At 34.3% G+C, this 17142-nt stretch overlaps 1 protein-coding gene across 12 annotated transcripts in view; it reads right to left on the minus strand.

The window, feature by feature from the left end:
* pdzd2 (PDZ domain containing 2) overlaps positions 1 to 17142 on the minus strand; it is a 131887-nt gene that overhangs the window by 72936 nt on the left and 41809 nt on the right. For 7 of the 12 annotated variants that reach the window (XR_012406203.1, XR_012406202.1, XR_012406207.1 and 4 more), the window contains exon 1: positions 13070 to 13378. The exons of the other annotated variants lie outside the window; for them this stretch is intronic. The gene's annotated coding sequence lies outside the window, so the exon portion shown is untranslated. Of the gene's footprint in view, positions 1 to 13069; positions 13379 to 17142 lie in introns of those variants that run through there. 12 annotated transcript variants of the gene reach the window in all.

Here is a 17142-nt window from a genome sequence, read left to right on the forward strand (position 1 = left end):
CTGATAAAGACCAAACAAGAAGAAAAACAAGTCGTGATCTCAGCTCCTCTGGCACAGCGACAAGGAATTTAAGCTGCAGTAAAAGCTAATGGGTCTCAGAGAAACCCGGCAACAGCCCTGCATTGCCTCTCTCAGGCTAAACCACAGCTGCAGTAGGGAAATCCATCTCTTCCAGCCAAGCGCAATTTAAGCAGAACGGTGACCAACCCGGATTGGCTGAAATGGTCTGAAAGTCCTCATGGCCCTCTGAGTGACATGGAGTGATTTGTTGTCACAGAGTGGACGACGCCCAAGACTTTTCCCATACAACACTAGCTAAATATTTCAGAACTGTGTTTGCAATCTTGGATTTGGCAGGCTTCTCAAAGTGGCGTCTACGGGTGGGCTTTATCGAAGGTTGCAGACATCAGGTTAAGTAGACCTTCATTTAATATCCATTGATGAATCCTCCAAAAAAGATTTTTCCCATGGACACGAGCCAAGCGACTATATGTGCACCTGGATATCATGTTGCAGCAGATTCTGCATGCTTACAAGAATAAGCTGATACTGTGATGTGCCAAGTATGGAAATTCCATTTCTTGGGTTGGATTTAGATGCTTTTCCATCTTATTCATCATAACGACTTGCATGGAAATGCCATCACAGTTAAGCTCTGTTCAGATTACACAATTTTGTTTTTTGATTTCGGCAAAATTTGCTTGACGTTGAGTGTAATGAGAAATTTTTAATCAACAAATGTGTATCAGGAAGCAGGATTTAATCATTTTGTTCCAGTGTAGTGTAGTTTCAAAAACACTGATTTCTTTACAATTTAAAACAACATATTTGGAGATCTTTTTCTGCTGGAGATACTGTTGCCCCAAAAAAAAGAAAAAAAAAAAAAAAAAACCTTACAAAAATCTTATATATACCATAGGAAAGATATAGCAGAAAAATTTGTCGATTTTCAAACCTTGACTTTTCCAAACTGCACTATACCTTGAGAACGATTATCCATCCATGCCATACTGCATGACAACCAATGCCATTTTTTGGAACACTTCACAACATCACAGAAAATCTAGAACGTTTAATTTTCCCAAGTTCCATTACATGGGTGAATCTGACCAATAGGAGAACATAATCTCTTCCGTAGTAGAGTTGTCAAAACTATCAACCTATCATATTGGTAGATACCTATGGTACTGAAATTTAAAACAACAATTTGTACCAAAGTAGATACTTTTGACAACCCAAAAATGTCAAAATGAAGCAGAGAGGACTGCTTCCATGAAATAAAAGAAAGCTTAGTGGCAACAGTAAGTTTGCTTAATGTGTCATCACGGAAATTCTATGACAGAATCAAAGGAGAGATGTTGGCAATCGATAGCCGAGGTACTTCTGCAGCCTGGTGAGTGAGTACTGGAATTAGTATGTAAACTAACAAATCAGTTGGAGCCAATGACTATAGTGGTACTGTGCGCCGACACATAGCACCAACGTGCTCGCAGCGACCAGAGTTCAATTCCCTGCTCGAGGTCGTTCCCCTCTCTCTGCTCCCAATGCTTTTCTGTCTAAAATCTCTACGGTCCAATCATAAAATACATTTGAAAACCCCCCCAAAAAAGACTAACAAATCAGACAATTACAAAGACATTATAATTTATGCAGCTTCTTGATGACAGAGTGTGTGTCATAGACTTCAGTGCAATGATTGATCGTGAATCAATGTGTAATCTGGCATTTTTGGTTTCCACGACACTTAAAAGATTTTATCTAGAAAAAATTGCATAGCCTGACAGTGACTGCTGTAGCCAACAATAAAGATAATAAATCTGAACAGAGTTTAAGACATTAGATTTTGCTAAAATATGACATTAGTATGTTTCCACTGGAATTTCGCATAAAAGACGTGCAAATAAAGCAGTGATCTGCTTTATCTAACGAGTCAAAGAGAACAAATCGTCACTTCCTGATTAACTGGTGCCAAATATCAAAAGTAAAAATAGAATTTGCAGCGGTAGGAGAAGCTGCATGAATCCTTTCTTTATTTATTAAATGACTTTCACTTCAGAAGACAATGTCGACACGCAATGAACGCCTGTTGGCGTTTTAAGGCGTAAGACGCAGAGTGCAGATGTTTTACAATGTGCTCAGTCTGCTATTTTGTCCATTCACACAATTTTATAATCACATGATCTCTTAAAATAAAATCACATGACCTTTTTTAATGCGCATACTGGAATTTGTTTCCATTGCAGTTTATGCAAATCTTTTCTTATCGAATAAAAAGTTTATCCAAATCAATTATGCGCATATGTTTTTTATGCATATTTTAAAAAATGTATGTGCATCTCGTCATTTCCATCAAACATCTCCAATAAAAACATCTCCATAAAAATAGGTGGATGAAAACATAGCTATTGGAATACAGGGTTCACAAGAAAAATGCAAAGATCCCAGATTATAGTCATCATCAGAGAAGCATGGAGTGAAAGACCTCGGGTTCATAACAGAATGACGTTTTTAGTCTTTAAGCAGATGCGCTTGCGAGTTTCTGCCAAACAAAGTGAATTCCATCAGTCTGCTGGAGAGGAGACGAGAGGAAAATCGTTCTACCAATTCACGCCTACAGTCTTGCGTTTGTCATGATCTGTGCAATGACAAAGGAAGATCAGATATGGGATTGCAACAAACAGAAAAATGAAAAGAAGAGTTGAGCTCTAAGAGCAAGTACATATGAACTGATTTCTGTTTTTGAACATCTGATATCAATAATTATTATGCAATAATTGAAAGTATTATTATATAAGAGCTTTTATCCAGATGCTGGAAACTCTTCTTGCTCTCCATTTTGAGAGGGCTGAATGAAATGTTTGTACTAAGTTCTAATGAATAAGACACAGAGTCCAAAGTAAACTGATTTTACAGAGTTTAGTTAAATGTTAGGATCCTAAACACTTCTGAAATAGAATAGTTTCAAAGATCACAGTTCAGTCTACAAGCAAACATATTAGAAACAGTCAAAAAGATTTGACTTGGCATGTACTCAAGAATCAATAGTCACTAAATATGATAACATAATATGACATTTGTTCAAACAAAAAAAAAAAACACACAGAAAAAAACAAACAAACAAAACATGTTTCTGTTTCTTTTTGCTGACAGTAAAATATTGAACAGTGTTAATTACACAGTATGGGCCGCTGTTCTATTCAGTTTGGCATTGTCTTACTGTCATCCTTAATAAAAAGGCTTAATAAAAATAATATCTAAAGTATTTTAAAAATGTAATTCTTAACTTAAGCAACAATACACACCATCCTACAAATAACATACCCAAAGCAACATCTTTGATATTACTTTACCTGAAAACAAAAGGGTTTTAACCTATAGCTCATTTAGCTGGAATAATTTAAATCGGGATGACAAGAAATTGTATTATCACTACAGTATATTTGTCAATTTTATTTGTCTACATTAGTAGTTCTTAATTGTTTTTGCTTTAATTTATTTTACACTAAACCTAAAGTGACAACTAACAAAAGAAACTGTCAAAATGTCACACGGTGAACTTCCAGGGAACAACATGTGAATGTGCAGTCACATTAATAACAAGCTTGAGAAAAATAGGATTAAGATTAGGCTTAGCACCCTGCTTTTTGCAACTGTTGCAAGAAACAGGCATCACAATATGCTAATGATGTTAGAAACAATACGATTAACAAAATAATCTTATTCTATGAAATTACAACTTTTATGAAATTAAAACAGTAATGAGAGAAGATTTTAACTGCATCATATTTACACTGTCAGAAATCACCTATTAATCAGTAGGTAGGTACTGATTTGAATTTGAATTTATTACTCAACCATTAGAAAAGTACGTTCTATACAGTATGAATGTGAGAAGTATGAATGGAACTCGGACATACTAAATCCGCCATTTTGTCATGATCACATGACCTACCTACAGTATATCAGTTGCATCGATTCACTCCCATTCATGAATTATCTCGCGGGGCATCATGGGATAGCATAGTGTCCATTGGATGCAAACTTCTGAATCTGGCTAGAAGTAGTAGGTCAACCGAGTACTTCTCGCATACTGATTTTCGAATTCTATGAATTCGGACATACTACTCAGCTCGCATACTGATTTTAGCATCTCTATAGTATGAAAGTATGCGATTTCAGATACAGCCACAAACTATGAACAACAATAATGTCAAACAAGTCACTTTTTAATATTTGACTTATTTTTTCTTACAATAATGTGCATTGGATGTATGAACTATATTTAGTTTTAAGCATAAAAATGGCTAAAAAGATAAATACAGATCATTTTTAAAAATATATAATTTTATGAAATCAGCTGGGGAAATTATCGCATTTTTAAAAAACACAACATTTATATAAAAAAAAGGTTTGCATACTTTAGCTTCAAATTTCAGTATTCAGCATTAAATTGAATGTAGCACTTAACTTTTTATAAAGTGATGACTTTATACAGAAATTTTAACATGCTGGTATAACGGAAACAAGATATCCCACAAATATCCAAATGCAAGTCATGTCATTCATGATCAAAGTCTAAACAAACTACTCTCGTCAAGCATAACCCTAAAGTTTTGGTCGGAATAATCTTTTAAATGCTGTGTGAAATGTCTTTTCTTTTGCCTCACCCAGGTTACTCTGTGAAAAAAAAAGGGGAGAGGAAAATATTTACTAAGAATCCAAAAGTGCTGGCTGGAAAATGAGGAAACTTATGCTCTCGCTGGGCTGATTAGCTAATAATTTGGATAAGAAAAAGCTCAAAATAAGACCAGCCTGTTAGGAAAAACAAAGAAAATAAAACTATTTGAAAGTCTTAACAGATTGAAGGCTTAAGACAGACAAACTTTTCTAAGCTAAATTCTCTAAAATATGCACATACATACTGTTGTTTTTAAGCCAAAACTGAAATGAGGTGAGGGTGAGGACATGCATTTATAACTTTTAATGGATTTCCAAACACAGACATTCATCCTCCCATTTCCTATAGTCTGAATGTAGTAAAAACAGCATGTTTTCTGTGGTTAATAGTATATTTCAGCTGTTGAATAACTCAATATAGTAAATGAATTGGCAAAGCCTATTAAATCAACTATTGAATAAATATATACAACACCGGTATATATGTTGGTGTACAATAATTCCATATATCGTGATATTTAGAATCACATTATTACTATTGTGTGCACTTTAAAATATAAATTATCAGTTAAACCTTTAGAGGGATTTTATGAATAATCAGATTGTATTTGCAGTGGTATTAATAACAGCGGTAAATACTTGGAGGCTTAATTGTAGGGCTGCACGGGCTAAAATGTGAATCACAATTTTTTTTTTTGCTTAAAATCAAGATCCCGATTTTTTTCTTACGATTCTTCAGATGTGAAATAAAGGTTAATATGAGTAGGCTATTACTCTGAATGATTTTGACATCTTGAGCTTCAAAGTTTTTGCAATCCATATAGCAGACAGTATGTGTGCAACATTTGTTTTTTTTTAAGTCTTAAAATGTAAACAATAAGTTGTCATTTAAAAAGAATATGTCAGTAACTCAATTTTGACAAAAATGTCAGATAGAACCTTATAATTCTAAAGTGACGATATGGTAAAACAACAATAATAATATTAGGCCTATGTGTAGATCTACTGTTGCTTTAAATGATAAATTTTGTGCAGTCATTATGGTGGACTTGAACAGACTTTCAATATGTCCTGTTTGTTAATTTACAGGAAAATGATGATATCAGAATACAACTATTCATAGTCATAAAATTGATTTACTATTTATGAAACATGTGCCTGTTATTTGTCATTGACAGCATCATTAGACGATTTGTTTTTACTGGTAAAATCAGACATTTGTCATTATCAGATTTTTTCTTGCATTATATTCAACATTGGGCTATATAAGCTAGTCTGATACTGTTAAACATTTATTTTCATGAACAACACCATGTGTTAGCTATGGAAAAAAAAAAAAAAACATTTCAAATGCTTGTCGTAATTATAACTGTGAAATGAGTTACAATCATTTAAATGATGTTCTGCCAGTTTTACTTTTTAAGTGCGGCTCGTCACTGTGATAAAACACACACACATGCAAATCATTCTTTCAGCACGGCTCTCAAACGATCGCTCTGTGCAACAAACTTAACGTTATTTACAACTTTATTACTTGTTATTCACAGCCTTTGCAGATTCTGTTCACTAAAGTAGCCGTCATTGGCGTGCTGCATGCACGCGCGCGTTCTCGGTAGCTCGTGGTCAGCTCACATGTGGTTTTGTGATTGCAGATTCATCATTACATGAAGACAGATATGACATTTCTGGGTGAATTATGCCTCATAAATACAGTATGACACTTTTAACGCCATTTGAAAGTGTTCATGTTCCTGTGAAGACTGGTGCGACTGCCTTTTTGCTTCTCTCCTGACCTTGAAAATATAATTGGCTGAATTGTAGAACAGTAGAAATAAGATCGTGTGTAGGGTCGAATCGAGATCGGGATTTTTTTCGATTAATCGTGCAGCCCTACTTAATTGCTTATCTTAATATCTCAAAGCAAGAACTTTTCACTAGTAAATCAGGCCAAATTTATTCTAATAACCATTTACCATTTTATACTAGGGATATTGTATAGAAACACTTCAGTTTGTTTAACTAAACTCACAATGAGTTTTTATTAATCCTATGGGTGATATTAATTTCTTTTTAATGCCTAACAATGCAGTAAAATCATAGCCGTAATTGTTGCATCAAGTGGAGGTATTAATACAGATCTGTTGTATTTTTTAACTACTATAAGCTAACTATTTTAGGCTATTATCTAACGTTTACTAATGAGACTTTATTTTAAAGTGTTACCAATTGTACTTTATAGTTCTTTTGCATTTAATTTAATTTGGTTGAAACGTGAAATTTGGTTAAAATTCTTGTAACTTAGGTCAATATTGTGATCGTGATTAAACTTTCAGCAATTAATCCCCCCCAAAAAAACATTTATATCATTTAAACCATCAAAAACCTATAGTTGAGATTATATTTTATGTTCATACATACATACATATCCTCCAATAAATATAATACATATACACGATACAGCAGTTTCTCAACCACGTTCCTGGAGGACCACCAGCTCTACACATTTCCCATGTCTCCTTAACCAAGCACACCTAATTCAGATAATCAACTCATTAGCAGAGCCTGAAAGACCTGTAATGGGTGTAATAGACAAAGGAGACATCCAAAACACAGTGTTGGTGGTCTTCCAAAAGCATGGTTGAGACACCCAGCAATACAATATTTGTTTATGGTTTTAGGAAGACACAAGGATGAATAAATGTTGAATCAGTTTCAGTTTAGGGTGAACGAAACCTTAAAGGTAACAAACTCACTTTCTAGGTTACAACTGGAGGCAAGACATCAGCAATCCACAGAAAGTAGTAAAGACATTCCACAGTGTGGTGGAGAGCTGAAGTAATAACCTCAGTCAGCAATCTCTCCATCAACAAGCCTGCAGAGGGGAAATAGAGCCCACCACAAGCGGCTCTGCATTTGAACGCTCTCAGATGGAGAGACAGATGTCAACACAACACAGCACAGAGCTTCTCATTTCTTCTATGAGTGCAGATTTTGCATGCATAATGAATTTACTGTATGTGAGTGTGTTTTAGTTTGTGGAGAGGCTTGCTTTCAAAATAGTTTACTTTACTGGTAGTTCTGAAATATCTGGTTTCCGTTATCTTGATTTGAATTAGGAACTCCCTGTTTTCTATGGTGAGTTGCTATAGAAAACTCTCAAGCTACAATTATAGGGTGAGTGTCTCGTCAAATGTCAAATGACAACTGCTTGGGGTTGAGAAAACTTTTCAAAAAATGCTCACCATAGCCATTTGTTTTATCAAATGATCACACAATCACTTCAGAAATCCTTCTGATTTGCTTATCTGCAGATAAGGAAAAACTATATATTCAATGTTGAAATCTGTTTGTTCTGCTTCCTATTGAAAATAGTATTGAGGATTCATTAGAAGCTTTAACTTTTCAGCAATCCGTTTACAAGTGGACGACAATGAAACACTTTGAGCTTGTCCATATTTGGCCAATTCCACAGGCAGCTTAAAAACCATTCTGATGTGATTGCGCCCATAGTGTCAACAATGAAGTGGTCAAATGTGTTCAAACAGATCACAAAAGATCAACTACAGTCCGTATACTGACCTACCATGATCATTATGGGATGTTTTGTGAGAAAGCTCACCAAAAGAAAGTTATCCACACTTCTTTGCACACTCTCAGAAACAAAGGTACAAGAGATTTAGGTAATTCAAGTTAAGATTAAGTAATTAATTTGGGCAAACTAACCCTTAATAGGGTACATATTGGTACCTTAAAGATACATTTTAGTAGTGTTTCAAGTTTTACCGTTTACATGCAAATATCATGCACATTTAAGGTATCACTACACTCTCAGAAAAAAAGGTACACAGTGGTACAAACAATGTTCCTTAAGAAACAGTTTTGTACCTTTGGAAAAGTTGTACCTTATTTGGTGCAGAAAAGACCTCTTATAATATTGTTTGTGTCTATTATGGTACAAATAAAATGAAGGTACACAATTGTTCCCATGTAAAAGGTACATAAGTGTTGAACAACCCCTTCTTTATTACAATATCTATGAAAATAAACATTACTGGAAAGGCAAAGGGATTTCATGAATAGTGTCCGTATTAAAACAAGAATCATCATTTATATGTTTAAAGAAACTCACAAACATGAACTATTAAGTTCTATAATACAAAACTGGTAAAACAAAATTATAGATATTGTAAACTAAACATTTAAGGCATTTTAAATAAATGTTTGACACAGTTACTAAATATATGTTTGACACAGCATTTTTGACACTGTTAAGGTACAAAGTTTCTTGTAACTGTAGCGGTACCTTCATAGATCAGATTTGTACCTTTGATGAAGGTACAATTTTGTATCTGCAGGTTTTAAAAACCAAAGGTACATTTTGGTTTGCCATGGTACAAGGTTTTGTACTTTCTTTGGTACAACACTGTGCCATTTTTTCAAAGAGTGTATGGACCCTTTTTGAAAGGGATCGCCTCAGTGACAACTCTCACACCATTTTTTCTGAGAGTGCATTATACCAAAACACATATTACCCACATACTACCTGACACATATCAGAATGATAGTTGCGCTCCACATCTTTGCATTCACTTGTTAGCTGCATGATTGTAGATAAACTGAGAATTACCTATGCACTTTCCGTCGGTTTAGTTCCTGCATTATCAGGGGTCACCACAGCGGAATGAACTGACAATTACTCTAGCATCTGTTTTTTACACAAAGAATGACTTTCCCGATGCAATCCAGCACTGAAAGTACAATCCTCTGTGCTGGAAAACAACCGCACACTCTCCTATTCACACACTATGGTTAATTTAGTTGATCCAATTCACCTATACCTCATGTATTTGAACTGGAGGGGAAACCAGAGCACATGGAGGAAAGCCACACAGACATGAGGAGAACAAGCAAACTACAATTACACAGGCCTCCTGGTCCAGCAGGGATTTGAACCAGTAACCATCTTGCTGTGAGGCAACCGTGCAAACCACTTAGCCACTGTGCCACAAAAATGTTACAATATTTTTAAAATTGTTCATTCAGGTTAACACCAGGTGAAAATGAACGAATGTCTCTGATGACCATTTGTGATTGTATGACTGAAACACTTCATACAATCAGGGTCTATGATCAACAAAAAATAATGGCTTTTGCTTGAAATAATTTAGTAATTTTGTAAATAACATGTTTTTATTGTTACTTTCAGTCAATTTAATGCACACTTGCATGGTAAAAGTACTTGTGTACGCATTGTGGGATTGGTGGATGCCAACCAACCACCGTAAAGAAGACGTGTCGTGTATGAGACGACAAACTGGAAAAAGTAAAGCGAAAGCATAGAGACCAAATGCGTGCAAGTTACACCAAGTGGGCGCACGAGAGAGACAAAATATGCATGAGAGAGACCGGGTGCGCAAAAGAGAGGCCAAGTGTGCTGGCGAGAGAGAGCGAATGTGCGCGAGGTAGACCGAGAGACTATTAACGTTACTATTATTAATTACTATTACTAATACTACTACGTTTGTTGTTCCAAATAAATAAGCACACATTTGTTATCTGTATAACAAAACTGAATAGTTTAGTAGACACAGTGACACACTTCTGTTATATTTCAGAACACGTTACTTAAAATGTATAGTGTTGTACTGCTCAGAAAACATGCTGTGATTTTTTTTTTTTTTGTTTTACATTAATTTATAGCTGTTTATAGCATATTTTTTATACAACAGCAGATTTTGCACTTTGAATATACACAGCACAGCTTACTTTCCATAAGTTGTCGACATACCACATTTAATTTGTGGTTAGTAAAAAAAAAAAAAAAAAAATCACTTGTAGATTGCATTTTTGAGCAGTTGTTATGTTTTTGTTTTGTTTAAAATGCATACAATTTATGGTGGTCTATAATAGCAGTTTTTTAGGTGCAGAGTTTTACCAAATTGATTCTAAATGACAATTCAGAATATTTTCATTTATTTATTTCATAAAGGTTTTGTGTTTGTGGTATATTTTTGCTATTTTCACACTTAAGCTGTGAAAGAACATGTTTAAGGGTTAATACAACCTTAAGCAACTTTAGTTTTTGCTTTTTTGTTTCTGAATATATTATTCAGCTAGTTTATTAGTGCGTTAAACATATGCTGGATAAGTTGGCGGTTCATTCCGCTGTGGCGACCCTAGATTAATAAAGGGACTAAACCAAAAAGAAAATGAATGAAGGAATGGTTTATCAGCTTGCGATGTTTAAATTTTTGTGCTGCTAGTCTGACTTAAATCAATTAGTGTTTAAAAATTACGTTTTGTTTAAGTCTGTCTTGTGTTTTAGTTGTGAGAATGCAAATTAATTAAAACAGTGGTTAATTAGAAGTTAATCAACAGTGTTTTGTCCATGCAGCACTTAAGTGATGTTATAAGGGCATTAATGGGAGCATTAAAAATGTTCTTTGGAAAAGTAACTCAAAAATTACTTTTGACAGTAATGCATTACTTTTTGGAATAAGTAATCAATAAAATAATTGAGTCACTTTTTGAATGAATTAACTAGTAACTGTAACTAGTTTCTATTTTTCAGTAACTAGCACAACACTGCTTAAATTCGAGAAATCTGTACAGTACCTAAAACTTGTAATACGTGCAAGATAATCAAATTTGCAACTTAAATATCAATCAAATTATCAGAGACAGATGGTCCATCTCTAAACTAGTTAGGATTGATAAAGGCACAGCATAATTGTTCATTTGGGACAGGAACAGCAGTCGAACAACCCAAACACAAACCCCTTTTCTTTAAATAGATCTTATTTACCACAAACACAGTTCCAATTGGCTGCTCAAATCTATTACTCCCTTTGGGGGCTCAAAGGAATTCAGGGATATGCTCATCCCCAAATCCTGACAGAGCTCTGGGAACTGGGATTCTTTTTTTGTGTTCTTTGCAGTACAAAAAAGACCCCTAAAGAACTAAGCATCAACATGTTCTGATTATTCCATAGAATATGACATATGCAACCCCATCCCATTCCAATTCCGGGTAGAGAATGGCAGTAAAGCATTTTTAGAGGCAATATCCAGCAAGAAGTTGACCAAAGCACTTTTTGTTCATTCATAAATTCGAGCCTCTGTCAAGCGAGCTCCAAAGAGCAGTTTAGACATGCGAGGACATAGAGTATCCCTCTTTGTGTTGTAGTGCTTCTGGGGAGCTTATGTGACTCAGAGATAAGTAGATTTACAGTCTCTATTTACACAGAGCTTCTTCTGAAATAGAACACTTCCACTCACAGAGCAAGACTTGCAATAGCCCATGCTCTCCCTTTGATTTCCACTATGATTTCAGATAAAACCACTGGGCAACTTGAAGATATTTCTGGACAATAATAATGAAAACTTAATAAATGGGACACACTGTGAGCATATTAAGGCTTTGCTAAAGTCATAATTGTAAATCAAAATCAAACAATATTTATTTGTTATATCCAAGTTGTAAATGTACACTATATATTTCGGATATATAAATAAGATTTAATGTGAACACATAGCAGTTTGCATAAATGTTAAAGCAATATGTCTATTTGTTTTAACAAACAAGGAATTTCATGCAGTCAGAGCGGGAATTGGTCAGAAACAAAAAGCAAGAACATATCATTGAATATTAAAAACTGCTAGTTATGCTTTAAAACAATTAATTATCTGAGGTCTTCAAGCCTATAGACACCATTGTTTATACTATAACCCCTTAAGTGGCCCACTTAAAAAATAATGATCCATAAGTCATGACAGCATTTGTTTTTATGTTAGCTATAACTTATTCAAATAAGTAAATCGTTTCTAATTTTTTAAACTAATAGAAGCTGTTTTCAATTAGTTTAATGTCATTAAAGTTAATACTACTCTTTAGGGTAATCTGGTTAAATTAAACATTTTACGCAACTAGAAATTTTCTTTTTGTATTTTCTTTTGTTAAAGGTAAAACCATCGAGCTATAATATAGAATTAATATAATATTATATAGTAATTAAAGTAATATTATTAGTAGTAATATGCATTGCTAAAAACCCGATTTGGACACTTTTAAAGTAGATTTTCTAAATATTTAGTTTTTTTTAACCCTTAAACAGTTGTGCCTTAGCCAAATATTGTCCAGTCATCAAGTGAAAACGCGTTTAATTAGCTTACAGATTATGCACAGATCAAATTCTCAAAAATTGACGCTTATGACTTGCTTAGTGGTCCAAAGTCACATGATACGTATCATTTTCAATCGTGAACTCAAAAAAAGTGAGGTGACAGTTAAGGCGTTAAACCTGATATAGCGCGTTAATCTGTCAGACTTCTATTTCATTTCCTTCTAGCCCTTACATGCAAAATAAAGCTAAAATAAAAACTAATTTGGTACCTGAAACGTTCACTCGCAGCCCTTCATCGTCCTCATGGATGCAGTAAGGTCAGTTCCAGACAGCTGGCACGCGCTGTTTGGGTTCCCGTGAGTTCAATAATCATTGCAATCATCCGTATAAAGTCCCTGAGCGACTTCACCGTACTGTATATTTACAAAATGTTTCTAGCAGCTCCAGCGACTTTCTCTCTTTTTCATGTGATCTACTTGGTTAAAGTCCATGACTACTGTTTTCCAAAGGACAGTCTGTCGATGTAGATACGGACAGCGTCTGTGGCTCCGAGCCTGTCAGATGAAAACGCAAACTTTGCGCGCGCGCGCCTGTGATCCATTTACCCAGAGCGCTGAATCTCTGCGAGACTGTTCAGATCCTCCCGCCCCTTTATCAAACTCCCAACCGAAGAAACCCACAGTCAGTTTCTGATATTGGCACTCACTGGTTGTGTCTCATATGCTACTGGCTGCCTATTTAGACAGCACTTGGATTAGGCGATAACTAGTGACGAATCTGATTCATTATGGCAAGCCATTTTAACATTAAATCAATTAAATGTAGCAACTAGCATCTATTTTTAGATACTACTATGCTTTTTTTTAAATAGTCTAAACTACTAAATTGGTTAATCAGACTCTGTGGCCAATTTGACTAATATAACAAGATGTGCAGTTACGATGAGAACTAGCTCGTACCTAAGGAATACCTAGTTTCTGTTAAATAGCAATGAATAAAAAATATTATCAGTATACAATTAAATACCAGTCAAAATTGTAATACTAAAACTGAATAGTTATCTCAATGACAGATCCTCACAAAATTATTGTTGTTATTGTTGCTTTCATCATTGTTATTATTTTTATTATAACAATACAATAGTTACTATAGCCTCTATACTGAAATAAGAATCTTATGAAAATGCATGTATATCTTGACTAAGAACTAATGCTAATAAATAGGTACTAGTTTGTAACGAATAAGCACTAGCAGATAATCATTAAATAATACTCAATGGAAAGTCTAAAAACTTACAAAAGAAATTTCAGTCTAAAAAAACTGTTCTGGTAGCATAAAAAATAGATACTTTTTTTACATAGGATTAAATGTTATTATTCATTCCAAACTTACGTTCTGGTTAAATTAAAAATAATTTTAATGTGACATTCCTATCAAATTTCAATGACCACTGATTACTACAAAAATCACTATGTGTATCTTTGATTGTATGAAATCATATGGAGTTATTCATTCATTCATTTTATTTTTCTGTTAAGTCCCTTTATTACAAACTCCACACAGAAATGCCCAGCCCAGGCTCGAACCAGCGACCTTCTTGCTATGAGGCGACAGCACTACCTACTCCGCCACCACACCACGTCATCCCCCAAATGATGTTATAGTTACACCAAATCACAAAACATATACTGTTCTGATCCTTGATGTTGATTGGTTGATTAAAAGTGAGTGCAGCTATACCCACTTTTATTGCAAAGAAAAGACAAAACGTTTTAACAAAATCAAGAGAAAGCACACTGAAAACATATATAATTCCCAGAATTTACTAATTTTTTTTTTCGTTAACTGGTTGTAAACCATTAAATTGAGTTTAATTTAAACAAACGAATTAAGTTGAAGATTACAACATTTTATTTGTTTGTTTAAATTCAACACAAATTGTTTTTGTTAGTCCAGACGTCATCACAACGTATAGTTAACGGATCAAATTAACTATAATAACTAAATAAAAAGTTAAATATCACACTAAAACACTTGTCATCATAAAGCAATTAAAGGTTTCTTACAGCAGTCTCAAGAATGTTATGTCCTCATTATGTCATCAGATTATTTGTTCTATAAAACTCTATTCTAAAATTGCGTTTACAGTGAATGATGATGGCTATGACCACTTCAAGCACATCTGTGACTCACTACGTAAAGTGCTGGGTAGTAAATGATTACATGTAATCTGGAATGAGTAATCAGATTCCAATGTACTACTAATAATTAGAATATATTATATTTTAAACTGCTAATAATCAGACTGCATGTCACCACTTTTCCCAAACAATTTCCACCAATGCTTCTCAAGATTTTAATGACTGAGGTTACGATTACCATGATTACAAGCAGACATTTCCAGAGTTTTATCATCCTGTGAATGATCAAATTGCAGTATTGCAAACAGGTTGCCTAACAAGTGATGTTATCTGCCTCTTTTTCTAAGACATAGATGTAAAAGTAATTGCATTTTATAGTTCCGCTTATGCAGATATCGCCATCTACCTCTACAAGTATGTACTGCAGAATGAGAAAACTGATTGTACAATGCATTCAGAACCTGGTCACTGAAAACCTGCAAGGTTGAGATGCTCTCATGAAATCAATGTGGTAGGATAAATGTTTTTGAGATCCAGAATTGCCTTTTACTTTAATTTTGGAGTGTTGATGTAAAAAAAAAAAGATGCTGAAGACAGTTGTATATAAATCCTGCTGTACATTGTTTAAATTGAAAATATAACTGTAATTGTTTGTATTTTAGTATTATAATTAACTGTACTGTACACTACCTGACAAAAGTCTTGCCACTTATCCAAGTTTTAGGAACAGCAAATAATAGCTTGACTTTTTGTTGATCATTTGGTATCATAAATGGCTTATATGAAAGGCAAATACCTCTACATTACACTTATTTTACCAAAATAAAATATGATCATGTTTTAATTTTTAATTATTTAATTTGGAGAGTAAGGTCTGACTTTGCTTGGACAAAAGTCTTGTCACTTAACAGAAATAATGTACAGTATACAATATAAAGTCATGGTGCAGTGGAAAAAGCATTAATATTGTGTATGACCCCCATGAGTTTGGAGGACTGCATCCTTACATCTCTGCAATGACTCAAAAAACTCATTAATAAAGTCACCTGGAATGACAAAGAAAGTGTTCTTGCAGGACTCCCAGAGTTCATCAAGATTCTTTGGATTCATCTTCAATGCCTCCTCTTCCATCTTACCCCAGACATGCTCAATAATGCTCATGTCTGGTGATTGGGCTGGCCAATCCTGGAGCACCTTGACCTTCTTTGCTTTCGGGAACTTTGATGTGGAGGCTGAAGTATGAGAAGGAGCGCTATCCTGCTGAAGAGCATACAAAAGTCTTTATACCTCAGGCTGTTGATGTTGCCATCCACTCTGCAGATTTCTCACATGCCCCGATACTGAATGTCACCCCAAACCATGACTTGTCCTTCACCAAATTTGACTGATTTCTGTGAGCATCTGGGTTCATGCGGGTTCCAATAGGTCTTCTGCAGTATTTGTGATGATTGAGATGCAGTTCAGCAGATGATTCATTGGAAAAATCTGCCTTCTGTCATTTTTCCAAATGATCAACCAGAAGTCAAGTTATTATTTGTTGCTCTTACAACTGGGATCGACGACAAGACTTTTATCAAGAGGTGTATAGCTACTTTCTGATTTTATAGTAAAATGTGATTTAAATGTGATTTATGCTTACTCTCTCTCTCACTTTATAAACAATTTTAATTTATGTGTAGCATTTGTAGAATTTATGTGTAGAATTTGTTTATTCATGCACTTTTAGTCACGTTTTTAGTAATAAAACAAAAGATTTTAAAATATTTTTAAATATTGCTCAAGTTTGTTAATAGAAGTTAACATGTTGTTTAATTATATGGTATTGAGTTTTGCTTTATTGCCAAAATTGGTATTAAGAACTGTGAGAACCAGTGACTATTAACACTAGTATTGCTACTGAATACTGAAATGCTGTTACTGTGACAACCCTAGTATAACCCTGTATATAAATAAAGTTTTTTTGTCAGAATACATTTTTCAAATTTCACAAAAGATTCAGTACAGTGAAAAAAAATCCTTTTTTGGCACATTTATGTTCTTTTGATCTAAGTGTGTAATTTCTTGTGCAAAAAGTATTATCCGTTTGTGTAGTTGTTATATCACAGTTCATATGCAAATCCTCTCTAACGCATCTGCAACCTTTTCTGCTTTAGTGACAGAGACCTTGAGCAGTGTCAGTCATTCTGAAGAAGGCGTGCGTT

Source organism: Danio rerio, chromosome 5 (assembly GCF_049306965.1).
Source record: "Danio rerio strain Tuebingen ecotype United States chromosome 5, GRCz12tu, whole genome shotgun sequence".
NCBI classification, from domain to species: domain Eukaryota; kingdom Metazoa; phylum Chordata; class Actinopteri; order Cypriniformes; family Danionidae; genus Danio; species Danio rerio.